This window comes from Acinonyx jubatus, chromosome F2 (assembly GCF_027475565.1).
Source record: "Acinonyx jubatus isolate Ajub_Pintada_27869175 chromosome F2, VMU_Ajub_asm_v1.0, whole genome shotgun sequence".
NCBI classification, from domain to species: Eukaryota; Metazoa; Chordata; class Mammalia; order Carnivora; family Felidae; genus Acinonyx; species Acinonyx jubatus.
Window position 1 is genome coordinate 74,419,680 of NC_069394.1, and position 18,385 is coordinate 74,438,064.

The window sequence follows — 18,385 nt, forward strand, 5'->3', positions numbered from 1 at the left end:
TTCCATCCAGAGATAGCATTTTTTCCTTGACACGTGCCCGCTTCATTTCTCAGGTTAATCAGCAGGCTTTGAGAACCTATTCCGTTTGTGATTCTTGTTGTAGAGAAATAGGTAAAGGACTAGGTTCATAATCTCTGTCGCCTTTGATTTTGGACAGGAACTCGTCAGAATTAAGTCACACAAACTGCCTATACATTTCAGTGACTGATGTGTCCACATAAACTGGAAAATTAACACTATTGTGAGATTCAGAACTGGGAGGAAGGCGAGTCCACTGAGGAGCTAGATCAGTATAAGTAGTTCAGAAGAGGAATATATTTTTCTTTCCTTTTACATCCCTTACGAAAAATTTACGTTCATGATTTCCACCACTTTTGGACGCGTTAGGATCATACCCCTAAGGTCCTGTGTGTCAGTGAAACGGGGTTATAGTCATAAGTAGAAATAGTCTCAAGAGTGGTCCTGCTCTATAAATACTGTCAGAAAGAATGGTTTAAGATCAACCATCAATACAGGACGTGGCGTTCAAAACTTAATTGGCTTATTGTCAACAATCGTTCGTAGTTGGAAACCTCGTGTAGATACTCCGGAGTACATTTTTTCAATGAATTTTGCCCTGAGGCTTTACCAGGACTCTGCTTAAAATGAATTGTGTCACGGGTGACTCATTAAGACAATTTGGATAGCGAAGTCGAGAAGTTTATAAGTGCTTTGTATTTTTTCCAGGCCAAAATGGAATTTGGGGACCCAGCCTTGAAACAAGCACAGAACTCTGTTTTGAAGAAATGTTGGCCCTAACTTGGGAGTTGTCCTACTTGTCCATCTTCTAGTGTGACCTATGTCTGATGGTCTTAACTTTTACAAGATGATTCTCATCTCTTAAAAATATATAGCTTTTGGGGCGCCTGGGTTGCACTGTCTGTTAAGCAACTGACTCGATTTTGGCTCAGGTCATAATCTCATGATCTCAAGGTTTGTGGGTTTGAGCCCGAGTGGGGCTCTGCACTGACAGTGTGGAACCTGCTTGAGATTCTCTCTCTCTCTCTCTCTCTGCCCCTCCCCTGCTCACACCCAGGCACATGAGCTCTCTCAAAATAAATAAACATTAAAAAAAACCCATATATATATAGGGGCACCTGGGTGGCTCAGTCGGTTAAGCATCTGACTTGGGCTCAGGTCATGATCTCTCAGTTCACGAGTTTGAGCCCTGCATCGGGCTCTGTGCTGACAGCTCAGAGCCTGGAGCCTGCTTCGGATTCTGTGTCTCCCTCTCTCTCTGCCCCTCCCCTGCTCACGCTCTGTCTCTGTCTTTCTTAAAAATAAATAAACATTAAAAACATTTTTGAAATATATATATATATATATATACACACATAGCTCTTCTTTTTTTAATTTTTAAAAATGTTTAGTTATTTTTGAGAGAGAGACAGAGCACGAGCAGGGGAAGGGGCAGAGAGAGAGGGAGACAAAGAATCTGAAGCAGCCTCTAGGCTCTGAGCTGTCAGCCCAGAACCCGACACGGGGCTCGAACTCACAAACCGGGAGGTCATGACCTGACTGAAGCTGGGCTCGAACTCACAAACCTGGAGGTCATGACCTGACTGAAGCTGGCCGCTTAACTAACTGAGCCACCCAGGTGCCCCTACACCTAACTCTTCTTAAAGCCTGCAGCGAGAGCATGTACTCTGGGCTTTCATTTGCAAATGTAACCTCAAACGTAAGCTGTTTCCATCTATAGCTCTGTTTCAGGCAGAAAGAGTGATTCTCTAAAGGGTATATCGTTCATCTATCCTTCTTAGATTTGCATTTCACAAAGTGCAAGGGAATCACTGAAGAGCCCCTTAAAAGTGGTAAGGTCCTGGCCCGCTGTGCATCTCTGAAATCTGAATCTCCGGTATGGGCTGGAAAAACCTGCTGTAAACCAGCAGCATGGCACCCTGCATTGAGACCCTACGCCCTCCATGGCTAAATCTGCCTGGGCCCGAGCCAGATCACAGGAGCATTTTTACCAAATTGTGGACTGCTATGAGGGCCTCAGAGACCTTGGAAGAAGCAGTCGTGTAGAGAAAGCATCCAGCTTTCAAGTCATGGCTCAAGTCATGTACCGCTATCGTCCAAGTGCTCTGTCCTCCACCATTAGTGACAGGCCCCTCGCAGGAGTGGGAGCGCTGGGAACTCTTAGCTCCCCTCTTTGGCCGAGATCCCTCATTGGATCCCAGAAATCTGCAGTCTCTCTTTTGTGTTAATCATTAAATAGAAATGCATTATTGCTGTAGTTACTGTAGGAATATTCTTCAGGATGCTGTCCACTGTCGCTCAAGGCCTAGTGTCCCCTGGGATAATTATCCTTAGGTCTGGCTGCTACCGAGAACTGTAACCTCTCAGGTAATTAATACTTGTTTTATCTTCTGGGCAACGCGAACGTGGCAACTGCTCGTGTTTTCGGCTTTGCTTTGGCAACTGGACAATATAGCATTAAACACACGGTTCACTTTAATAACTGTGTAGGCCATTATGGCATATGTTTCCGTATGCTGGCTTTCCTTGTTTTTGTCTCATGATGTCCCCCCACTTCTCCCTTTGCCATGATTTTTTAACCTTCGGGGTAAACTCTTTCAGTTGTTCAATATACATGTGTTGATTCCTTAAATCCTTTAGGAATGAAGATATCAATTCAATAATAAAGGAAGACCATTTAGTAGTCCCACCTTATCCACAGGGGATAAATTCCAAGACCCCCTAGCAGATTCCGGAAACTGCATATAGTACTGAACTCTATATATACTGTTTTTTTTTTCCTATGCATACGTATCTATGATAAAGCTTAATTTATAAGTGAGGCACAGTCAGAGATGAACAGTCTCTCTCTGTCTCAGAATATCTTGTACCATATTCACCCTTCTTGGGAGGATGTGAGATGCTAACATGCCTACATGAGTAGATGAAGTGAGGTGAATGATCTGGCATCGTGATAGAGTGTTAGGCTACTCTTGACCTTCTGATGATATGTCAGAAGGATCATCTGCTCCTAGACCACGACTGGCCACAAGTACCTGAAACTGTAGATAAAGAGGAACTAATATGGAATACAAGACATTAAATTTTTGTTTTTGTTTTTCTACACATAAAATGCATTTAATAAAAATCTGCTAGCAGAATGAGTGGTGAATTCTATTAGGTGTGTAAAGAAAATCTGGGCTTAGGCTATTTTAGCAGAAGATGTAAGAATAAAATCAATGAATAATAGGAAGAATAGCCAATGGCAGTTGTGAGCTATGTGCTGTGGACCTGACCTTACTTAATCTTCACAAGAAATAAATGAGCTATGTATAACTAACACAGGTAAGGACAATGAGCCGTAGACAGGGCAATGACTTCCCCAGGTCACCAGAGCAGGAATTTTTAAGGCAGCCTTCGATTTAGTGAGTACAGGACTTTGGCTGGCTTCTGTCCTCTTTGTTGCCAGTGTTAATTTGTCCCAAGTAACTTAAATTTTAGCTGAGGTTGTCCTGTTCTCTGAGATCAAGACAAGATTGATATAAACTCTTGCTTCATATCCTGGATGAAATCCAGTGTCTCCCCCCAAATCTCTGCAGCTTCCTGGAGGCTTTTAGTCCCACAGTCAATTTCTGGCTCAAAGTTCCTGCTTTGATGGAGTACTTGAACTTCCCCCCATCTCTCCCCTTCAGCTATTCTCTTCTCTCTGCTCTGTGCTGACCCAACGTGGAATTTGGTTCCTTTGGCTGGTTTTCATAAGCCCACTCTTCTGATATAATTGTGTGTAGCAGATTTTAGGAAGGTTTGGGGAGACAAATATACTATTTAGAGACTTGGGGTTGGGGGAGACCAATACTACTTACAGATTCCAGAATCCTAAAGCATTTAATGCTGATCATTTGGACACTCCCTCCTTTAATGTTCTTTGGCTATCTTGCTGTGGGGAATTGCTCGTTGGCCAATTTCTCCAACAGGTGCCAGGCTCGTGACTCAGTGCCTCTCCCTTCTCCCCACTCAGTGGCTACCCAGCCCCGACAGTTGGGGGGGCTTGAGGTATGGGGGTGCAGAAGGTGTTCTATGGTGTGTGAGCAAGGAGAGCTTTGAGGTGGCCCGTCTCTAGACCATCAACTTGCAGACCAATTGATCGGCCTGAAAAGACCCCTGCGGTCTAGATATTTTTCCTCTTCTCTCCCTTCTCCCCTTCCCTCGTGACCCCCTTTCCTGCTTTACAGAGGAATAGCATACCTCTCACCCATCCCAAATTTCACTATAGCACATTGCTTTGGAGTGTTAAAACCTCTTCACGAAAGAATCATTTGAAATATTGATGTGTGTCTAAGAACGTGATAGACTCGAGCGAGTGGGTAGCTATTCCTTTTTAGGTCTGTTGGCTTACGACGAAATTGAAGGAGAACTTGATTGAGTTGTCAGCTGATAGATCATTTAAAAATACATTTTGCAGATACATAACTATGCTAATTTGGGGAAATATAACTCAGGGAGAACCCAACAGTTGAGTGATGTTGCTGAACTAAAATGCCTTCATTACCACCTACTACTTATTTAGGTGAGTCAGGCGTTTTCAGCATTTTCATCTATAAAAAAGACAAGTCAAGGTGGCATTAATGCTATGTCCTGTGTCATTTTGGCACTAAGGATATAGGAATTCAGAAAAAGAACTGTGCAAAATCTATTAAGAGAAACATTTCCAAGTTTTCTCTTACTTTTCATGTAACATACAGGCATACCCCGTATTACTGCGTTTTGCTTTATTGCTCTTTGCAGATATTGTGGTCTTTGCAAATTAAAGGTTTGTGGCAACCATGCGTTAAGCAGGTCTGTTGGCGCCATTTTTCCAACCGCATTTGCTCACACCATGTCTCTGTGTCACGTTTGGGTAATTCTCGCGGTGTTTCAAACTTTTCAGGATTATTAGATTTTTGATGATGATTAGTGATTATGACGAGCTGAAAGCTCAGAGCGTGGTTAGCTTTTTTTAGCAATAAAGTGTTTTTATTTAAAAAATTTTTTTTAAAGTTTTTATTTCTTTTGAGAGAGAAAGTGTGCAGGTCAATGGGGGAGGGGGAGGGGGAGGGGGAGAAAGAGAATCCCAAGCAGGCTGTGCGCTGTCAGCCTACAGCTTTACTCAGGGCTTGATCTCCCAAACCGTGAGATCACGACCTGAGCCAAAGTCAAGAGTTGGGCATTTAACTGATGGCCACCTTGTCAAATATTGCACCCCAGCAATAAAGTATTTTTTAAATGAATATATGTACATTTTTTAAAGATGTAATGTTACTGCACACTTAATAGGCTACAGTTTGCTATAAACATAATTTTTATATGCACTGGGACACCGCAAAATTTACTTGGCTCACTTTATTGCTATATGTGTTTGTTTTTTTGTTAAATGTATATAGAGAGAGTGTAAGCAGAGGAGAGGGGCAGAGGGAGAGAGAGGGAGAGCAGAGAGAGAGAGAGAATCTTTAGCATGCTCCACACTTAGTGTGGAGCCCAACATGGGTTCAATCCCACAACCCCGGGATCATGACCTGAGCCGAAATCAAGAGTCAGACGCTTAACCGACTGAGCCACATGGTATGTGTTTTATTGTGGTGTTATGATCAAACCTGTGGTGTCTCCAAGGTTTGAGATCTTTTTCTTCAATGGTGTCCTACTAATAACTGTCATGATAATTCAACCCGCACATTTTTAACAATTTAGAACTTTAGATTCATAGGGAATAAGCAAATCGACTTCAGATTTTAATAGGGTGATCCATAAGGCTTTCAAACATGAAATATGAATAAAATGCTATGGCAGAAGCGGACTAGCAATCCAAGCTGAAGGATAAAACATAAACGAAAGCAAAGGATAAGATAAACAGAAGTGTAGGAAGAAATAATTCTAGTATGTTCTTCCTGTAACTCAGTAGATCCTTTTGCACAGGTCCCAGTGCAAATGTGCCCAGACCACTTTGGAGGGTCCCTGTGTAATTCAGGGGGCAGGGCGCTTCTCCTGTGTGCAAGAGGATGGGAGGCAGGGGGAGGATGATTAATGATTATACTCCTGCACGAGTCATTGCCACGGGTTAGGTCCTCCGTGGACACTGACCTTAGAGTTATTAGTTTGTTCTTTTTTCAGTGTAGTTACTTTTCACTGAAAAACAAAAATGCTTTACAAATACGAACCCATAAAACCAATCTTATCTCTTCTTCCCAGATGGTGCAATAAAGACCTAAAAATATCAAGGAAGGTTTCTGAAATATTACGAGCAGTGGAAGAAAGAGGAAGAGGGTCCTTGGGTCCTCATTCTAGGATTAGTAGACGCCATTTGTGGCTGCGGTGTGAGGTGAGGTACATATCTTGAGGATTTTAGCACCGTGGGGGCTTATCGTGAGTTGTTAACACAGACTGCCGAGTAACAAGCTCTTTCTTTTGACATTTTCCAGAATTGCCTTTTGAAACAAGCCTGCTGAAGTCTGTCCCCGCCAGGCCTCCTGTACCCTTCACCTAGTGCCCCCATACGTGTCAGATATGTCAAAAATAGAGGGGATTTTCATCGATTGTGTTGGCTCCTTCCTTCACCTCCTGGAACTCATGTGAGGTGAGCATGTCAGCGCCACGGAGGAAGCCAGAGGAGAACCGTGGGCTGTGGCAGGAGAGGTGAGGAGAGCAATGGCGGCCCCCCGTCAGGGAAGGCACTGCCATGGGGACATGTTTTGCTGACTCAGATAACGCCCTGGACTTTGTCTAGGACCCTCATGATATCTCCAGGATACAAACGCTTGTAAATTTGGGGGCCGGCACCTGTTAGCTCCAAGAGGGATAGTTAACCTCCATCCATGGCGGCCCCTTTGAGACAGGAAGGAATCCTTGACTTTGAGAAGGCTGGAATGAGGGTCTGGGCAACCGATGCCATCTCTGGTTTTTCCCCTTGGAATGGAATCCACATACCAAAAATTCACTCTTTTGAAGTATACAACTCAGTGGGTTTTAGTGTATTCTGAGTTGCGCGACCATCACCACGGTCTAATTCCAGAACATTTCCATCACCTTGGAAAGAAACCTCACGCCCATTAGCAGTCATTCCCCAGTCCTCCCTCCAGGCCCTGGCCACCATTTCTGTCTCTACAGATTTGTCTACTCTCTTACGGGCATTCCAAATAAATGAAATCATGCGCCATATGGCTTTTTGTGACTGGCATCTTTCCTTCAGCAAAACTATGTTCCCAAGGTTCTTCCATGTTGGAGCGTGTATTAATACTTTCTTCTTTTAATGGCGAAATAATATTCCACTGTGTGCATATGCTACAGTTTGTTCACCCATTCATCAGTTGATGGACATGTGGATCATTTCCACGTTTTGGCTACCACAAATAATGCAGCTACGAACACTGGTGGAAAAGTTAATATTTTTTTAAAGTGCACATACTTGAGAGCTCATTTTAGTCGAACAATGCAGATAGGCTAGTCAAGATTCGTTGATGCTAGAACTTACATTGGCACGGCTAGTCCAAAAGCCATTGTGCGTTGGGAGTAAGTTATAACAGAATCTCTGTTTACTCTTTCATACATCAAGGACGTGAAGAGAAAATATTTATTTGCCTGTCTCGTCTCCATATTTTTTTTTTCGTCTCCATATTTTTAAAGCATGTTTGCCAATTCAGTTCAAAAGTGTTGCTGGCTGATTATATCTTCCGTGTCACGGACATGTCACATTCGTATTTCAGAGATGTCTCTTGACACACAAAACCTTCTTTGGTTTGATTTCGACCGATTCACCAGCCCGGTGGTTCCCAAACTGAGTATTGAGGGCCTTTGGGTCCTGCAAGAAAATTACAGGGGTGGTGCGGGAATATTTTAAAGTGTTGAGTTCAAGGTACTCAAAACTAGGAGGATAGGCTACTAGTTTGAACAGTAGGTAGTGATTCTGTTGAAGAACTATCTGTGTGAGAAGTGGGGATTTTGGCGGGAGCTCTGATAAAATGCCAGGACCGCATGAAATCAGTGTGGAACAGGAAGCAGAAATGTGTGTGTCAGAGGCTTTCTAGTGGCCAACTGACACACACATTCTCCAAATAAGTAATTGTGGTGCTTTAAGAATGGAAAAAATGATGTTTTTTTTCCTTTGTTTCAACTTCAATGTTATTTGAACCTAACTGTGTAATAAACTTTTAGATGTTTCTTTTGGTCTCGGGTTGCCACGAAAAACTTACTGAGATATGTGGGTTGCAATGAACTGAGATGTTTGGGAACCTTTGTTCCAGTCTTTCCCCCTAGTTTCTCATTTTTGCTCCATTGAACTCTCATAGCCTGCTCCTTCATGGTCGAGGTCCTTGCACGTGTCTCTTTGCCTTGGAGTTCACCCCTGGTGTCCATTCTCCTTCTTCCTGGAAAACTTTTTTTTTTTTAATTTTTTTTTTTAATGTTTATTTATTTTTGAGACAGAGAGAGACAGAGCATGAATGGGGGAGGGTCAGAGAGAGGGAGACACAGAATCTGAAATAGGCTCCAGGCTCTGAGCTGTCAGCACAGAGCCTGACGCGGGGCTGGAACTCACGGACCGCGAGATCATGACCCGAGCCGAAGTCGGCTGCTTAACCGACTGAGCCACCCAGGCGCCCCCTGGAAAACTTTTTTAACCCTTCAAGACTCCAAGGAAGCTTTCCTGGAATTCTCTAGGTGTGCTCATTTGCTGAATTTTCAGTGCTCCCAGGATCGCTGGTTTATTCTTCCGCTTCATGTGTCTCCACCCCTCACGGTGCTAAACTTTGTCTAGATCACTGGACTTTCTTTCTCATTCTGAGTCCCACAACCACAGAAACCACCTGTTAGCAGCCTGTATCCCCAGCACAGCACTGAATGCACTGTGACTGGTTAACTGCATGAATGGACCGAATGCTAACACAAGATATCTATCAAGCTACTTACCCTTTCTCCTTCGGAATTCACTTTTGTTTGTTTGTTTTTTGTTTTTTGTTTTTTCTCCATGGGAAGCAACCTACTATGGTAGTCCTGGAGAGTGCTGTAAATAATCATGATTGCAGTCCCAATAAAGCCTGATCATCAGTCCGAGGGACCATGCGAATAACCAACCGTGACCATTTCAAAGGCAATTTCCTGACCGCCAACCCAAAGCACATGTCAGACACAAAAGTTGTGCCAATCGAAGAGCTCCAATTTAAAGGATAGGGTTCCTTACAAGGTCAGCCTGAATTGGGCTTAAATGAAACGAAATTGATGGCAGATGAAAGCTCGACAGGTTCCAGAATCATTGTATACTTGTTACGGTGTTCTCACTAACACCCGAGCACCAGCTCAGTGGACCTCGGCTTCCGGAGCTGCTTCTGGGGTCACTGGCAGGCACATCTGTTTGGTGCGAATCTGCCTATTTGCTCATTTGCCAAAAATGTAAAGTCGAGCCCTGAATTAGTTTCAGTTCACTGCCTCCCTTCCAAGCTGACGAATCAGCTGCATGGATTACGGTGCTCCCCCCCCCCCCTCGACCTGCCAAATTACACCCACAAGTGAACATTCACAAAAGGCAGCTTGAAAGCAGGCTGTCTGGAAGGACAATGCACGGAGACGCCTGCATCCTGTGGATGAACACATATTACGCTCTTTTATCTAGCTCGGGTCCCAGTGCTCGCACCAAAGCCGAGGGCTGATACAGAGACACTCTTTAGAAGCTCTTATTTTCAAGACGAGGGTGATACTTGTATTTTCTGAAAGGAAGGCCCCTCCCGCTCATATCGGGACAATGTGTGCATGAATAGATAAGTATTTGCCTCATGGTCTCAAAAGTCGCGCTTCTCACAGAATTCAAGTTCAACCTTCGTTAATCTCAGGGGTGTTCTCTCTAAAAATCACCGGCCACGGTACTTTAATGTCATGTGTGTTTTATTGCATCATGGTTCCTCAAATTACAGTCATCCTCCAACCCTTAGATTCAGCACAAAGCAATGTCATCTTTATATTGTACTCGGCAGACTGGGGCTATCTTTGAATGTCCTGGAAAAATAAAACTATCCGTCCACAGAGAGGTGACCGTGGAGATGAGATGCCTTAGGAAGAAAGGGCTTCTCCTTCCTCTTTAGCACATCACTTGACAAAATGTCCCGCTTTGCTCCTCTTGGTGGATATTTATGGAACGTGTATTTCAGAGCATAAGGAGCAGTATACTACTGAGACGGAGATTCCTTTATGGGATAAGTCTTCAGCCCACAGCACCAGCTCCACCACACTGCTTGGCAAGGAGACTGAACGCCCCTGCCTGTTTCCTCCAACTGTCCTCCAACTGGTCCGAACCCCTCCTTGAGCCGGACACTTTCTGCCTGCTCAGCAGTGAGGAAGACAGACGATCTCATGGGAGACACACAGAGCAAACGCAACGTAACCGATGAAAATCAAGATCATTGTTGGGGGCGCCTGGGTGGCTCGGTCCGACGTCAGCTCGGGTCACGCTCTTGCGGTTCGGTTCGTGAGTTTGGGCCCCATGTTGGGTTCTGTGCAGACAGCTCAGAGCTTGAAGCCTGCTTCGGATGCTGTGTCTCCCTTTCTCTCTGCCCTCCCCCGCTTGCACTCCGTGTCTCTCTCTCTCTCTCTCTCAAAAATGAATAAACATTTCAAAAAAAATTTTAAATCAAGATCATTATTAAGCAGTGCTAATCACAGGGTGATGGGGAAAGAATATAGGGGTGGTGGCTTAGTCAGGGAAGGCTTTTTGAGGAGGCACCATTGAAGACAAAACCAAGGATAAGAAGGAGTGCACCTTGACGGGACCCAGGGGAAGAGCGCCACAGGTAGAGGGAACAGTAAGTGCAAGGACCCTAGGGACTGAAAAATGAAAGTGTCCCTCCCCTCCATCCTGCCTTTCACCAGCCACCCTGTGCTTTGTGTCCCATTCATCCTTCCTACATGTAAAGTGACCAGAGATTCCATCTGGTCAACACACCTTGCCTCCCCCCTGCTGCTCCCCCTCCCCCTCTCCCCGCCTCCCCCCACCCCAACCACGGATCAAAAGGATCTGGGTGTTCCTAAGAGCCATACCTAGATGGCAGGGGTCTTAATCAATTGCATACACTAATTTTTGGATCCATGAAAAGTAAAAGTATGAAGCTTTTCTAGAAGCTAACATCACGGGAGCGGGATTTGCGTTTTCACAATGAACTCAGTGAAACGTACAGACCTCTAAGACATGCCCTGGTCTAACATTCTGTGAGGTCTACTTAAATAACAATAAGTTCTGTACAAAGATGGAGAGTTGCTATTTTGCCTGCTTCGTCTCTGAGATGTTGCTAGCCTCTTGCGTTCTTTCTAGGTGTGGGCGCCTGGATACAAAGCAGACATAGCATAATGGCTGTGTTCTTAGCCTGTGGCCTGCAAGGGATCCCTGTGGCTGTGGAGACCCACAGGCCTGTCATTGTAGCTGTCACCTGCACTCGTCACATCCTTCATTCTTCCTACTCCAAGGGGATATTCCCATCAAGAGGAGGTACAATGAGTACCCACGGTGACAATGCATGTGGACAACACGTTGCCATCTGCCTGGGGTAAGAAACAAAAGGGCGCAGAGATGGGATCATGTTGCCTGGGGGAGTGGCGCTGGGTAAAGGCTAGTACTGTTCTTCCAAATGCCTGAAAAATTCCCACTGTTGTTCAAGACCCAGCCCCGGTGACTTTCTATGCAATGTTGCCTGATCACACCTTGTTCCCAGCCCCAGGGCACAGAGAGTCTCTGCTCGCCCACAGATACGTGTCCTTGCCCGCCTCAGTGAATTGAAGTGCATCTGACTCTAAGCCTAGATCCCTACTGGCGCCGTGAGCAACCCTGTGCTTTGCTCATTTAGCTCTCTCACAGTGCCTGCCCCAAAGATGTTTGCTGTATACGAATAGATACATGCAGGGTACGTAGTGAATACAGCTCCTCCAAAGCCATATCATAAGTGGTGGCTGCGAACCAGGAATGGTGGCAGAACCCAGCACTCTGAGATAACGGGGGGGGGGGGGGGGCGGGGAGCAGAGAAGAGCCTTCCTCAGCAGAGGCCCCATCCGCATGAGATAAGGACCACCACCACTTAGGACCGCTCATCTCCCATCCACCTAGACATTTCTTTTTTCTCTGCCTTAGAAAACAATAGACAGAAGGTAGGGAGACTGAGATGTTTTGATGAAAGTATAACATTACTTAATGGGTTAGCCTGCACACTCTTTTTGTTGCTGTAAAGTCTGTCTGAAGTGTGTGTTTTGGCCTCTCTGTCTTAGCAACTTAGTAAGTGCAATATCCTGGGCAAAATGGAATCTCTTTTTTTTTTGTTTGTTTGAAGGTTGAGACTATTGTAATGCCTTGCAGCCATCATAATATCCAGACCCCTGCCCTGGTTTCTTCTGGAAACTGCATAGGAAATACAGGCAAGTCTTCGCTAACCCCAGGGCATGATGGCATGGTAATTTTTTGAATAAATCTTAAAATAATCTGCTTTCCTTATGACCCATGCTTTCCGCCCCAAAGTCATAAGCTATAAAAAATTCGGCTGGGTTTATGTTTCTGCTTAATCAAGGTTTACTGTCTGCCTTAAACTTGGTGCCAAGTGACATCCGGTAATCATTCTTTGTTTGGAGCATCCCAGCAGCCGAGAAGTCAAATCCATCATCAAGTGACAGTTGCACTCAAATTCCAGAAGGGAGACAATTCATAAACCTCTCATCTTTATTTATTTTTCCCTTACCCCCATCAGGGAATCCTCTAGCCTGATGCTATTAGTAGATAGGGCATGACCTCCCGTACAACTGTAATATTTCTTCACTTGGCGTGCTTGGCGAGAAGACTCTGGAAAAATGGATATGGAGAGAACAGGATATATAATTCCTGCCTTCCTAGAATATGTCACAGTGATAAGTGGATGACGAATGCTGATGAGTATCGACTACTTCCTCAATCAAGCCCTGTGTTCTGGAGTGTGTGTGTGTGTGTGTGTGTGTGTGTGTCTGTTGCAGCTGCTGTCTGTAGTCTATTACTAAACCATCAAAATGATCACAAACAATCCAAGAAGAAATTGAAACGGCATTAGAGGCATTGTTTTATCCATCTACAGTATTAACAGTGCGGTTTAGCAAAACCACTCCTGGAATACATTTTGCCTTAATAATGTATGAGTGGCAGTAGCTGCAAAGAATTTCTGGAATCAGAGTCACAGATGTGGACATGTTTTTATGAGTTGAATTATAACAAAATAATTGTCTTGACTGAAGGGTAGATAGTGGAAGTGGGCTTCACTCGATAAGCATTCTTTTTGCTATCATCCAAATCTGAAGACAAAAGCACCTGAATCAAACACTTACTGCCTGGGTACTTTGGTCAGGTTGTTAACCCTCCTACTACCTTGAAACCTGCCTTAAGGGATTTGGGGATAATAAAGCTGGAGAGGAAGGTGTGACAGGAGGAGAACACAGGCCTTGGAGTCTGACCCCCCAGTGTCACTTATTGACCAAGTACCATTGGATAAACTGCCAAACTTCTCTGAGTCCCGTTTCCTCATTTAATGGATGTGGATAACAATATACTCCTCACAGATTGTTATGAGGAATTAGCTGAAGATATTGCAAGGAGGATGGTTGGAATACAGTAGGTGCTCCTGGGCTGTAAAGTCTCTTTACATTCTCCTTATAAGCCTGAAGAAATTGTTCTTTATACAAGCCTCGGATCAAATGACCCAAATCCAATTGCTCGGCTCAATGGATATTGAGTAATAAAAACTGTTGTGAAAGTACTGTGTCAATATTAGTTATTATTAATGACAAAAATTTAATGATCAAGAGACTGACTCTCCCACTGTAAAATCTCTAAAATTGTAAATCTCTCACTCTGAATTTCTAAGACACATGAAGCAAATCTTCTCAGGCATTGGACAATGGGCAGCACTGCCTGGTGTCCAATGTCTGAAAACTTGTTTCATGTATTTTGTTTGGTTTTCAGTTGTTCCAGATGGGGTGATAAGTCCAGTCCATGTTGTCCCATTATGGCTAGAAGTGGAGGCCTGACAGTGGTCTGTAATGAACTGAAGATATACCTAGTAAGAAAATAAGAAGAGGCATAGCTGAAAAGCCCATATAAGAAACAAAATGGAATATTAAAAATTATTTGATTAGCACAAAGGAAAGCAGAAAAGGAGGAATAAAAACAACAAAATCATACGGACTGTTAGAAAATAAATAACAAGATGATAGGTTAAAACCCAACTACATCAATAATTACATTAAATGTAAATGGACCAAACATTTCACTTAATGAGAATGGATGAAAGTCAAAATTATGGTAGATATGAAGTTGCTCTACCAGACCCTCTTCAAAGAAGAACTTGCCCAGGCTGTCAGAAGTGAGCCTTTATCTGCTAAGTCCTTCACGTTTGCCACATATGCAGAGAACTGCCTCACTCAGAGCATGACCTTCTTAATGTGGTTCACACCTGACTACTATTGAGGCAGAGACATAAAGACCTGGCCCTTTCAGCCCAATGTGGGACAACTCGGACAAGCTGTATATACACCAGTGTTCCAGGTCAAGTGGGCTGAGGCTCTGTCAAGACTTCAGTGCAGTTTGGCTTTTCCCTCTGTTCCATCCTGCCTACTCCCCCTCCTTTCCACAGTTGCTGATTCCAATATATACTCTGCACAGAAACCTCCGGCTCTGCATCGCTTTTGGAGAACCCAACCTATGACAAAGGCCCAATTATATGCCATACATAGAGATTTTCAATGTAAAGACAGACTGAATAAAAGAATAAGAAAAAATATATACTGTGCAAACAGTAGACTTAAGAAAACTGATGTTACTAAAGAAAAAGAGAGCCGTTTTAAATGATTACAGTATAAATTCAATAGGAAATCACAAAAATCCTAAATGTGTAGGTACCTAATAATAAAATTTCAAAATATATGAAGAAAACTGATGTAAATAAAGGAAGATATAGATATATCCATAGTCATAACTGGAGGGTTTATATGACCTTCTGGAAGTAGAAAAAAATCAGTAGGAAATTAAAAGCTTTGAAAGGAATATCAAATGACCCAATTTTCATTTACAGAATACTATAAGCAACAATGAGAAAATGCATATTTTTTCCCCCAGGTGAACATGGTGTATTCACCAAGATATCTTATGCAGAGTATTAAATGTCTTAAAATAATGAAATATTATACAGTATATTTTCTGACTACAACAGAATTAAATTAGAAGGCAATAGCAATAGGATATCTAGAAAACCCCCAATTTGAAAATGGTTTGGAAATTAAACACCACATTTTAAAATAATTCATGGGTAAAGAAGTCACAGTGGAAATTAGAAAAATATTCTCAGTTAAATAATAATGAAAACACACACAGCAAAATTTATGGGTGCATCGAAAGCAGCAATTAGAGTGAAATTTGTAGCTTTAAAGGCTTGTATAAAAAAGAAGAAATACCTAAAGTCAAATATTTCCAGAAAACAAAACAAAACAAAACAAAACAAAACAGAAATAGAGAAAATTGACAAGCCAAAATCAGTTCTTTGATAATATTAATAAAATGGATAAGCTCTAATCAAGACTTATAAGGAAAAGAGAGAAGTAACATAAATCAATGATGTTAAGAATGAGTGAGGAAAAATCACTACAGATCCTATAGACCTTTGAATTAAATAATAATATTAAGAAAACTTTATGCCAATAAATTTAGTAATTATATAAAATGAACAAATTCCTTGAAAAGCACAAACCACCAAAGCTCACTCAAGAAGAAATAGAAACTTTAGCTCTGTAGTTATTAAGTAAGTTGAATTCAAAACCACATACCTTCCTGCAAAGAAAATTTCAGGCCCTGTGCTTTAGCTGATGAAATCTATCAGTTAATAAAGAAGAAAAAATAAAATAATGCAAATATACAAAGCTCTTTTAGAAAATAGAGGAAGAAGTACATCCTAATTCATTTCATGAGACTTCAAAAGCCTGACATATTAATGCAAAGAAAATTAGAGACCAATATTCTCCATGAACTTGGATACAAAAATCCTTGACAAAATTTTAACAAGTGTATTGTAACAATATATAAAAGTGACAATATATCATGAAATGAGGTTTATACCAGGAATAAAAAGGTGTTTCAAAATTCAAAAATATCAATCACCTTAATTCATCATACTAATAGAATGAAGGAGAAACACCATATGACCATCTCAATAGATGTAGAAAAAATTCTCCATAAAATTCAGCACACATTCATGATAAAAATTCTCAGCCATGTGGGATCAGAATAGATGTTTCTCAACTTGATACGGCTAACGTCTTAATGGTAATATACTGAACACTTCCCTCTAAGACAAGGAAAAAGGCAAGGATACCTACTCTCATCATCTCAACACTGTTTTCTAGCCAATGAAATAAGGCAAGAAAAAAAAAGACAAATAAATTGGAAAGCAAAAAGCAAAATTATCTTTATTTACAGATGACATGATTGCATATATATATAATATCATTAGGAATCTACCACAATAAGAAAATCCTTTCAAAATTGACAAGTGAATTTAACAAGGTCACAGGATATATACAAAATTATCAATATACAAATCAATACACAAAAATTAGTTGGATTTCTGTACACCAGCACCAAATAATCGGAAAATGAAATAACCAACTGCGTTTACACTAGCATTGAAAATCATTAAATACTTAGGAATCCATGAGCAAAAAATGTACTTCCATTTGGGAAATTATCTTCAGCCTACCCCAATGGTAACAGAACAGAAGGGCTCACAGGCTAAATTAAAAATATTAAATTAAAACCCAAATCACAAAACTTGGGACTTCTGGTTTCCAGTTCTGCGTGGAGAGAGATAGGAGGCGCCCCTCAGTCCTAATGAGAAGTAAAAAGTCTAAAAATTAGCAATCTGAAAAGGCTACAAACTGTATGATTCCAAGTATATGACATTCTGGCAAAGGCAAAACTATGGAGACAGTAAAACATTCAGTGATTGTCAGGGGCTGGTTCGGGGGAAGGAATGATTAGGTGGGTGGGGCACAGACGATTTCTAGGGTAACGAAATTCCTATAAATGATGGATACACGTCATCACGCCTTTGTCCAAACCCATAAAATGTACACCACCAGAAGAGAATCGTAGTGTTTCTGGACTTTGGGTGATTATGATGTGTCAGTGTAGGTTCATCAATTGTAATGAAGGTACCACGCTGTTGGGGGAAGGGGGATATAGGAAATCTTTGTACCTTCCCAATTTTGCTAGAAACCTAAAACTGCTCTAAATTTTTTTCTCAATTAAAAAAAAGGAAAAAGAAAAAACCCCACAAATCACATGGTTTATATAATCGATTCACAACACAAACTAAAAAAAAATGAGAAAAAGGACAAGGGGTGTTTTAACATACTTTGGAGTGTATGCAGGCAGGTGGAAAAGCCGTGCTATCTGAATCCCGGGCGATGCTATGCTCACTTGTCCCGTCCCTCTGCCTCATCAGCCTTTCCCACTGATGACGTGATTATACGGACAGGAAATTAGGCTCGAGCAAGAGAACTCAGGCAAAAGGTATCCTGGGCCAGTGACACACTCTTGCTGCATCGAGAAGACAAATGTACAGTAAAACCTGGCTATAGGTGTAGCTGGCTATTAGCTTGTCGAACAGCCATAAGTTTTGTTTTTCTTAAGGCCATCATGGATGTCACTGCTGGGTGGTGAATTAAGGCCACTCGAATATTAAGTGCTCATGAATATTTAGTGTATCCAGAATATTTTGAGCTTCTTGTATATTTACCACTGTATATGCCTCATACATGTTTAATATATGATGAATATTTAGTACCTCTAGTGTATTTAGTGTACTATGAATATTTAGTAGTCAGGTGCTGCATGAATATTAGGTATCTTTTTGTTTTCACCATCGTTTTTGCCTATCTTTAGCATGTACATGCTTTACTTTGTAACTACTTATCTTTACCTAACACGTTTTATGAATTTTAACATTTTGTGAATTGTCTGTTCTAACAAAGATTTTACTTACTAAGTTACCTATACTTGAAACACTTTACAAGTTTTGGCCATGTTTTACAAATTATAAACATTTTCATCTTTTATAATGGAATTGAACATTTTAAAAATTTAATAACGTACCTTTCATGTGTAAGAGCACTATGCTGAAATTATAAAATATTGCTGGGAGGGATTTAAACAGGCCTACATAAATGGGGAGATATACCATGTTCATAATTTGGAAAACTCAGTATTGATAAGATATCAAATCTCCCCCAATTGGTTCATGGATTCAACAATCCCAATAAAACGAATTCCAATAGCTTTCTTTGGAGAGGGGGGTGGGGAGAAATCCACAGTCTGATTATA

At 41.9% G+C, this 18,385-nt stretch overlaps 1 long non-coding RNA gene across 1 annotated transcript; it reads left to right on the forward strand.

Annotated features, from left to right (window-relative positions):
- The first annotated feature begins 1,379 nt into the window (after window positions 1-1,379).
- Window positions 1,380-15,102, forward strand: LOC113594733 (uncharacterized). The gene is made up of 5 exons (XR_003415153.2): window positions 1,380-1,545; window positions 1,590-6,349; window positions 6,450-6,604; window positions 11,321-11,552; window positions 12,327-15,102. It is a non-coding gene; the product is annotated as an uncharacterized LOC113594733 (long non-coding RNA).
- The last annotated feature ends 3,283 nt before the right edge of the window (window positions 15,103-18,385 follow it).